The sequence below is a fragment of the Thalia democratica genome, chromosome 3 (assembly GCF_965202585.1).
Source record: "Thalia democratica chromosome 3, ktThaDemo2.hap1.1, whole genome shotgun sequence".
NCBI classification, from domain to species: Eukaryota; Metazoa; Chordata; class Thaliacea; order Salpida; family Salpidae; genus Thalia; species Thalia democratica.
Window position 1 is genome coordinate 49,582,976 of NC_139167.1, and position 8,869 is coordinate 49,591,844.

Here is an 8,869-nt window from a genome sequence, read left to right on the forward strand (position 1 = left end):
CACTGAGTACCCTGAGTGTGTGGCAATCCTGAATATAGCTAAAAAAGAGATTAAAATAATTTCAAAAACAAAGAGTTTCATTTTATCAATAACTTTAAGGACATGAAGATTTTCTTTTAAATATATTTTTATTATCAAGTTTGAAAACAACTAAACTTTTGCTACACCTGAAGATAAGCTTTGCTTTTAAGGGCATAGGGAGGATGAAACACTTTCTTCACAATTTGATCTTATTTTATGAAAATTTTACTAAGCTACAAGATGCGTTTTACAGATTTTAAAAATTCAAAATACTTTTTTAGATATAGCCGGTCAAAGTCGAAGGCAACAAAAGGTTCCTTACAGGAGGCACAAACTAAAACAGCGTTTAAAAAAAAAGTGTTTTACCCCCCTTTTATGTCCTTAACATATACTTAAGAATTATTTTACTGAACTTATTTTATACAGTTTTAATTTAACTGCAAGGCATTTTTTATCAATATAAAAAATCATATTAATTTTTGAGATATGGTAATTCACAGTCAGAGATACAAAAGAGTCCTTATTAATATAATATAAACCAGGGTTTCCCAAACTCATTTTCTAAATCGCCCCCTTTTTAAAAATTTGAAAAATAATCGCCCCCCACGATTTTACAAAGTAGTTTTTCTCTTGAGTACAAACTTTTGAGCTGAAAAAGTTGTGTTCGAAATGTAATTTAGTCTGGTACTTCTTATGCACGCCTTTTTGGGCTGTGTTCAAAGTAGTTTATAGGGCTTGAGAAAATAAGTTACATTTGTTTTCTTATAAGCCCAATAAAGTGTATTAAAATACTTCATTATAAAAATGCTTTGTGTAATCTGTAATCAATCCTGTTTAGATATGAAATGTTTTGAAACTAATGAAGCTTTAAGGATAGTATTGGACAACTTCTGTAGTCAGCAATTCATAATTACTATAAAATCTTTTCTAGTTTTAACTTGTTAAAAGAATGTATTTGCGGGCTGCATAATTTAAAAAAATAAGGTATATGAAAATTAAAAAACTCGAGCAGAATTGCAATAAAATTATTTAGTATTATTGTGATCTAGGAAATACTATTGTGAACTGAAAACCAAATTGAAAGTGTATTTCAAAATATTAAGTATCAAAAAACTAAATTTTGTTTATTTTGCACAAGTAGTTTTCAAGTTATTTGGCGGGTCGAAATTTGACTGGATCTTAACCGTACGTTACCCATCTAAAATCTTAACTTAAAACTGACATTATAATTAATCTCTCATATTCGGACATTTAGAAGTTAATACTAAGTAACTTATTTAAGCCGCACAATATACTTAAATTATTTTATAAATAGGTATATTCTAAAATTACTATACCAGAGATTAAAAAACTATAAAAGTATGAACAGTTTATTTTACAAATAATAAAATAAATATTAAAACTTAATTTCTGATCTAGTTTGAGGAAGTTTGACCGACTGGTTGATTATCTCACATGAAAAGTGGTTTCATCAACAGCTTCAGTTAATGCAGTAAAATTATTAATTTCAATGCTAAGATATATTATAAGCAAGTTAGTTGTAAAATTTAAAACTTTATTTTAAACTTTTTAAACTATATGTTTTGTAGTAGAATACCATTAAAGAGTATTTGACTTGGAATAACCTTTAGGAAACTAAACCTTAATTTTAACAATTTCTTTTTTCTTAACTTAAATTCAAAAAAAAATCAAAAATTTTACAGTTAATTTTGTGAACAGAAAGTAATCGATTAAAAAAATCTTTTAATTAGGTTAATTTTTTTTTTTGTAACTGTAGCATTCTTTTTGATGGCTTATTTAAAACTGTTTAAATTTATTTTTTCTCTAGTTATTAGCCTATAATAATTTACTAGAAGAAAATAGTGAAAATCTAAAAACTAGTTTTGAAATATTAAAATAAACAACATAATCTAATTGCTAATATATTAAAAATTAAGATAAAACAAAAAACAGTTGTATTAATAGTTTAAAATTCCTTAATATATAGATTTCTCAACAATAATAAATCAAGTAAGAAAATAAAATTGAGTTTAAGAATCTTTTAAATGAAAAATTTAAAGTCAATTCAAACAGAGACCTCAAATATATACTCTTTTAAAACGAAAAATAAATTTGAAATAAAAACTTTAATAGTTATCTTTTTTTTTTATACAGATTAAACAAGTAATAAAAAAAATATGTCAAATATATTTCTTTAAAACAAATACTTTAATCACTATGCTATAAAAAATTTTAGTGTAATGTTTAACGACAAATATAAACTACAAAATTATACAGGTCAAAATAAAACTATTAACAGATTTAAAACATAAACCATTTAATAAATACAGTAGACTTCCGCTTGAGTTCGCACTTTGAACAAAATCAAAAAGTACAAACTCAAAAATTATTACCATTTTTTTTACAAAATGATAATTTTAAATATGTTATATGCAATAACGTTATGCATAAACATGAAATCAACTAAAACATAAAACAAACATTCATTAAAAAACAGATCTATATAAGCTATTAAATATTATGTATTTTTTGTTTTATTAATACTTAGTTAGTAATAGACTTTATTTAAGTTAAATTTTAGAAAATATAAATTTGCACTTTTTTTGGGTAAAAAATGCGAACTCAAGAGGAAGTCTACCGTAATTAATATTCATTAGGCATTATGCAAACCTGATGTAGAATAAATAACTTAATAAAATTTTTATTATAAAAAAACTACTTAAATACAATACAAACCAGGTTAAATAAGAAGTATTTTAAAAAATCAAATAAAACAAAAATAAACTTTCATAAAATAATGTCTGCTACTGAAGTCTAATATAATGTGAAGGATGAGTTTTAAGACTGCTTGCAAGTTTTTTTAATCTGATTCTTAATCAGTAAAATAAAGTCTCCTTTACAAATACCTAGATTAGATCTTTTGCTCAAGATGTTGATAACTGAACTGAAAGCTTTCTCAACAACATAGCTAGAAGGAAAAACTATAAACAACAATCTAAATTCTTCTCAAATGATTGGATACTTTTGCCTTAGTTTTTGTTGATTCCAAAAGCTTTTATATCGTTATTTGGAAAAATTTAAATAAGTTCAAGGTCAGTTTGTAAGTCTGAGAAGGTTTCCTGTAAGTCGTTTACTTCAAAAAGATCTGCCTCGAAGGGATCTATATTTTTATCTATATGATAGCTTTTTTGTTTCAAATCGAAATTTTACTACTTAATATGTTAAAATTGTTAAAAATTCCGGATTTTTTAGGTATTTTTATTTTTGCCTAAACTGTCAAATTCCAGGTTTTTCCAGGTTTCTAGGTAAATTAGCAATCCTGTATAGTTTTATTTCTTTGTCTAACTTAGTGACTTTTCAAAAAAAACAATTGGAAGTATCATGAGGTGATATAACTATCACCTCATGATATTTTTAATAAAAATAAAAGTATACAGGGTTGCCAGTTTACCTAGAAATTTAATAATATATAACATAGATTTTTACAAACCATTTATGATCCCAAATAGCATTTATGTCAGGTTATAAAATGGTGAGAGGGATTCCGATCGTCTATGATCTATGTAATTGTTAAATAAGAAAATATATGAATGAACATATGTAATTTACTTAAAAGTAGGAGTCATAAGTACTTGATTTCTTTCTCTATATTTTACATAAACAAAATAAACTTTTTTTGTTTAAGTTTTACCTCAAGGTCATATATTTAATAGCAAGCTAAAATTAGTAACATAGCAATATAAAAAGTAAAAGTTTTATGACAGCCCAAAATTCTAAAATCGCCCCCTTTTCGCCCCCTTACTAGTTATCGCCCACCCTTTCGCCCCCTTACTAATTATCGCCCCCCGACTTACTAAAATCGCCCCCAGGGGGGCGATATCGCCCACTTTGGGAAACCCTGATATAAACTCAAACAACAAATAAATCAAATCACTAAAATCATATATTTTTTATAAGTTGGCCTCAAAATCTTTAGATGTTTCTTTTATAAAAATAAAACAATTTGCTAAAATAGATATATAAAACACCAAGAAAAAAAAGTTATAACGAAAGTAATATTTTTTTGTATATATAAAAATATATATTGATAGTAAAAAATTTTAAACTTCTCTTCAACAAAAGTAAAAATTTTTATAAAGACTAGGATGAAAAAGTTTGATAAAAATTGCTTTAAAAATGATGGAGAATACAGGTTTTCAGTAAAATTGTATTTTTTTGCAGTTTTAGTTTGCTCCTTGTATAATAAATCAATGTAATCTCTGGCCTGACCGGTTGTATCTAAAAGTTTAAATAGAAGTTTCAAGTTTATTAAAGAGTAACTATTAGATTTCTGAAAAACTTAGAATAAGAACAACATGTAAAAAAGTGCCTATACATCCCCCCTTACCCCTCATTATTTTGCACAATTTTTTTCAACAAACTTTAAGATTTTTATTAACTTTTTTTCTAAACTTAATGTTTTTTGTTGGAGGTTTAAAATTCAATTCTTTTTTAAGGGTATCTTTTCTGTATTTAAATTTAATTTGTTTTTCATTTTGATGACAGTATTTTTCTCAAGAGCTCAACTTTTTAAAGTTTAGTTGGTGAGGCTGTTAAACTTTTCAAGAAATTTAAAGATAATTAATAAATATGTAACCATTTTAACAGTAAAAAATTGGTTAGTTAGTTTTCATGTGGCCATAGGGGTAAAACACTATTATTTTAACTTTAAATAAACTTGTTATTTTCAGAGTAAAAAACTAAAACTGCTTTAGTCAGCCTGAATATTTTCTAATTTGGTCAGTTTTAATTTATCTTAAGCCATCTTGAGTTTTTTTAACATTTCTAAGTTATCCTGATGATGAGGCAAGGTAACCATGTTTCAACAATTTTATCTAAAATTTTTGCTTTATTTATGAAAAAATTAAACCAAAAGTCATATAAAGTAGACTAAAATGTTAAACTACTCTAAGTAATCAAAGTTTCTTGGGGGGGTCAGACCAATATTTTAAGTTAAGGCTATTTACTTTATTCAAATATGTGACTGTTTCAATAATAATAATTTTTATTTAATATAAATCTAAATTATTTTTCTGTAAGAGTAAACTAGAAGTTTATAACAAACTGCTTAACATTTTTTTTCAGAACTCAAATTTTACATTTAAATATGATTTAATTAAATATTTTATTAACTTTATGATTACAATAGTCAGTTATAGTTAAGTTTATGTATGCAGTATAAAAAAAAAATCGAATTTCTTAGACTTAGGTGATTTAAGTTTCTTATCTTTTTTTTTCAAAATATTTAATTTATGACAAGTTTAAATTTAAAAAATCATGTGAGTACATAAACTCAAGTTTAATCCTTTGCAGTAGCTTAGCTTTGTTTTTATTTTATGTTTACAATAGCTTGTAGATGATACTTAAGCATGTCCTGTTTTAGGGAATTTTTAACTTAGCTTACTTACCGCAAGATATCGATTTTGCGGTAATTCTTGAAGAAATTTTGACGAGCATAAAGTTAATTTTATAGACAAATTTATAAATTTTTCAAAAAACATAAAACTTTAATGTCAATTATTTTCCTTAACTTAAAAGCTATCTAAAAAATTTTTTTTATCTTAGAGAACGCACCTTTGTCTTTAATTTAAGAAAAAAAAAAATTGGTTTAGGGTTTGAATTATTTCATGGGGTCCCTCCAAAAATAAAGGGTTTTTTTTCTTTTTTTCATTCAAATTGCATTATAACCAAAAATAATTTTTTTTTTTTAATATTTTTTTTTTGATTTCCCTTAGTTTGCATGTTATTCAAACTCTTAAATAGTTATTTTATAAATAATGTTAATATCTTTTACGATTTGGCCCCAAAACAAAATGATGTATATTACACTATCATTTGCCTTGGCCGTTTCCTAGATAAAAAATCGATAAAAGGAAAAAAACGATTATTAAGAATGTAAATTACAACAAATTTAAAAAAACTATAATAATTTAATTAAATTTGTTGTAATTCACATTCTTATTAATTGTTTTTTTCCTTTTATCAATTTTTTATCTTGGAACGGCCAAGGCAAATTATAGTGTAATATACATCATTTTGTTTTGGGGCCAAATCGTAAAAGATATTAACATTATTTATAAAATAACTATTTAAGAGTTTAAATAACATGCAAACTAAGGGAAATCAAAAAAAAAATATTAAAAAAAAAAAATTATTTTTGGTTATAATGCAATTTGAATGAAAAAAAGAAAAAAAACCCTTTATTTTTGGAGGGACCCCATGAAATAATTCAAACCCTAAACCAAATTTTTTTTTTCTTAAATTAAAGACAAAGGTGCGTTCTTTAAGATAAAAAAAAAATTTTTTAGATAGCTTTTAAGTTAAGGAAAATAATTGACATTAAAGTTTTATGTTTTTTGAAAAATTTATAAATTTGTCTATAAAATTAACTTTATGCTCGTGAAATTTTGCTGTTTTGAGTTCATTTGCGGCAGTCAGCTAAGAGTTTGCGGCAGTGAAGTTGGCAAAATGGTCGTTTTCTAAATTGGAGTTTTAAAAGAGATTTCGTTCTAAAAAATAACGAAAATATTATAGATACTTAATTTTTTCCTTACAAAATTTCCAGGTGGTGCAGTTGCCCCACGCGACGCCCCTGGTTTCTAGTAAAGTTTTAGACTCAAATACTAAGTTTTAAAATGTGTAAAGGTTTTTTAGATTTAAGACTGTAAGTTTACTTATGTAAAAACATTATTAGAAGTTAAGTCAATACAAAATTATGTAAATTATATTTCTGCAAGGAATTTGAAAAAATAAAATAATATTTTTAATTTATTTGAAAAAGCTGAACTTATTTTTAAAATATATTTATTGCTATATTTATGTGTTGTAATTACTTAGACTAAACAGTTTTATTTTGGTTTGTCAAGTAATTATATACCGTTTTTAATGTAATTTGGAAATAATTGAAGATAAAAATTATTTGTTATTAAAAAAAAATGGAGTTTATGAGTAAATAAATAAATAATAGTTCTGTTATAGTTTACTTTTCCAAGTCTATTAAATTTTTTTTTAATTTATAAATATTAAGCCAAAGCATTACTCTAAGGTTATGCTTGTGCTTTTAAGTTTATTTAAAAAGCTAGTAGAATATATTTTGTTAAAAATCATATAACTTTATGCTTATTGTAAATTAGCGGTCGTAAATCCTATAGTTTCCTACGATATGTGGTATAAGTCGACGTGCACTGATGTCAAAAAAAGGTAGTGCACTAAAGTATATATACATACATTCTACAAAAATTGCATTAAAAAATTTTGTGTGTTAATATACTGCTACAAGTAACAATTTAGAAGTAAAAATATTCATATATATTAACTTGAAATATAGATAAGCGTTATTTTTTATTATATCTCGTAAATATATTTTTTTATTAGTTTCTAAAACAAGCTTTAGCTTATAATTAGTAAAATATTTAATTCTAAAATTTTGAATTATTTTTATTCTGATCTATTTAAAGTTTAATAACAACAAAAACTAGTTTTGAATTACTACATCAAAAGATTTATTCTACTGAATTTTTGTCTTTTTTTAAATACATTTTAGTTTTAAAGTTATTTTAGATCACTAAAAACGAGAGTTTACGAAAGTAGTTAAAATCTTTATTTTTCTTATACAACTTCTAGACTTTATTAAATAAGAATTATGTCTTGATTTATTATTAAAAACTTTAATTGATAAAATTCACAAACAAAAACAGTCGACCATATGAGGTGTCTTTAAGAACAACAAGACTATAGATTTGAAATCTAGTGCAAATGTCTAGCTATAAATAATAGATTTGAATTATTCAGATTAACTTAAAAAACTTTATGATTAAAAGTTTTAAACTTTTTCATCAGTGTTGATGATATGCTCTCAAACATTATTGGTTTTGTTTTTTCACAAAAAGTTATTGTTTGAACAACGTTATCTAAATTCCCTTTTCTCGTTTTTTGAAGATTTGTTGAACAAGTACAAAGTTATATCCATGAAAAAGAAAAATCAGTTGCTCAAGTTTTGTTATTTAAATTAAGGTTTTGTAAATATACTTTACATTAACACTTATTACTACTATAGAGTAACATCACAATTTTATACGTATCTAAATTTTTCAAATAAAACATTGGCGAAAGTCTACAGAGCTTAAACCTGGACTTTCATATGCCGTAAGCTACCGAAGACTTGTGGTTTGATGATCGATTGGTATGATCAAACCTTTATGATACCTAATTTTTAAGATTTTTTTAATGATATAAAAATATGTTGTTTAAATTTTTAAACTAGAAGAAAATACGAATTTTTCTGAGTTTTTCAGCTGTATTTTATGGTAAATTTAAATATTTTGAGTTATCAAATTACACTTATTGTAAATAATATATGATTTTGACAATCTAGATACAAAACAAAACAAATTTATTTATTTTTTATTCAAACTAACTTATGTTTCTTTCTAACTTAAACATAGAAAAAAATTACTTAAAAATTTAATTTAAGGTCTTGCGTAGCTAAAGCTCTAAAAATTTTAGTAAAATACACTATTGTAAAGACTATTTAAAGAAAAATCTAATATGAAAAAAAAACTGATGTGAAAATTTTGGCCTTAAAAAACATATTAACTAAGGTTACAAAGTAAATAAAATAATTTTGATAATAAAGAAATAAATAAAGCGATTAGACTATAGTATTAAACACATTAAAAAGTCAACATTTTTAAAGTTTAACATAACGACATAAATATCTTAAAATAGTTTTATTTCAACCAAAGTTATTTATTCATTGTTTATGTACTAACTAAACTAAATTTAGTTTGTTAAATCTTTAGTTACAAAG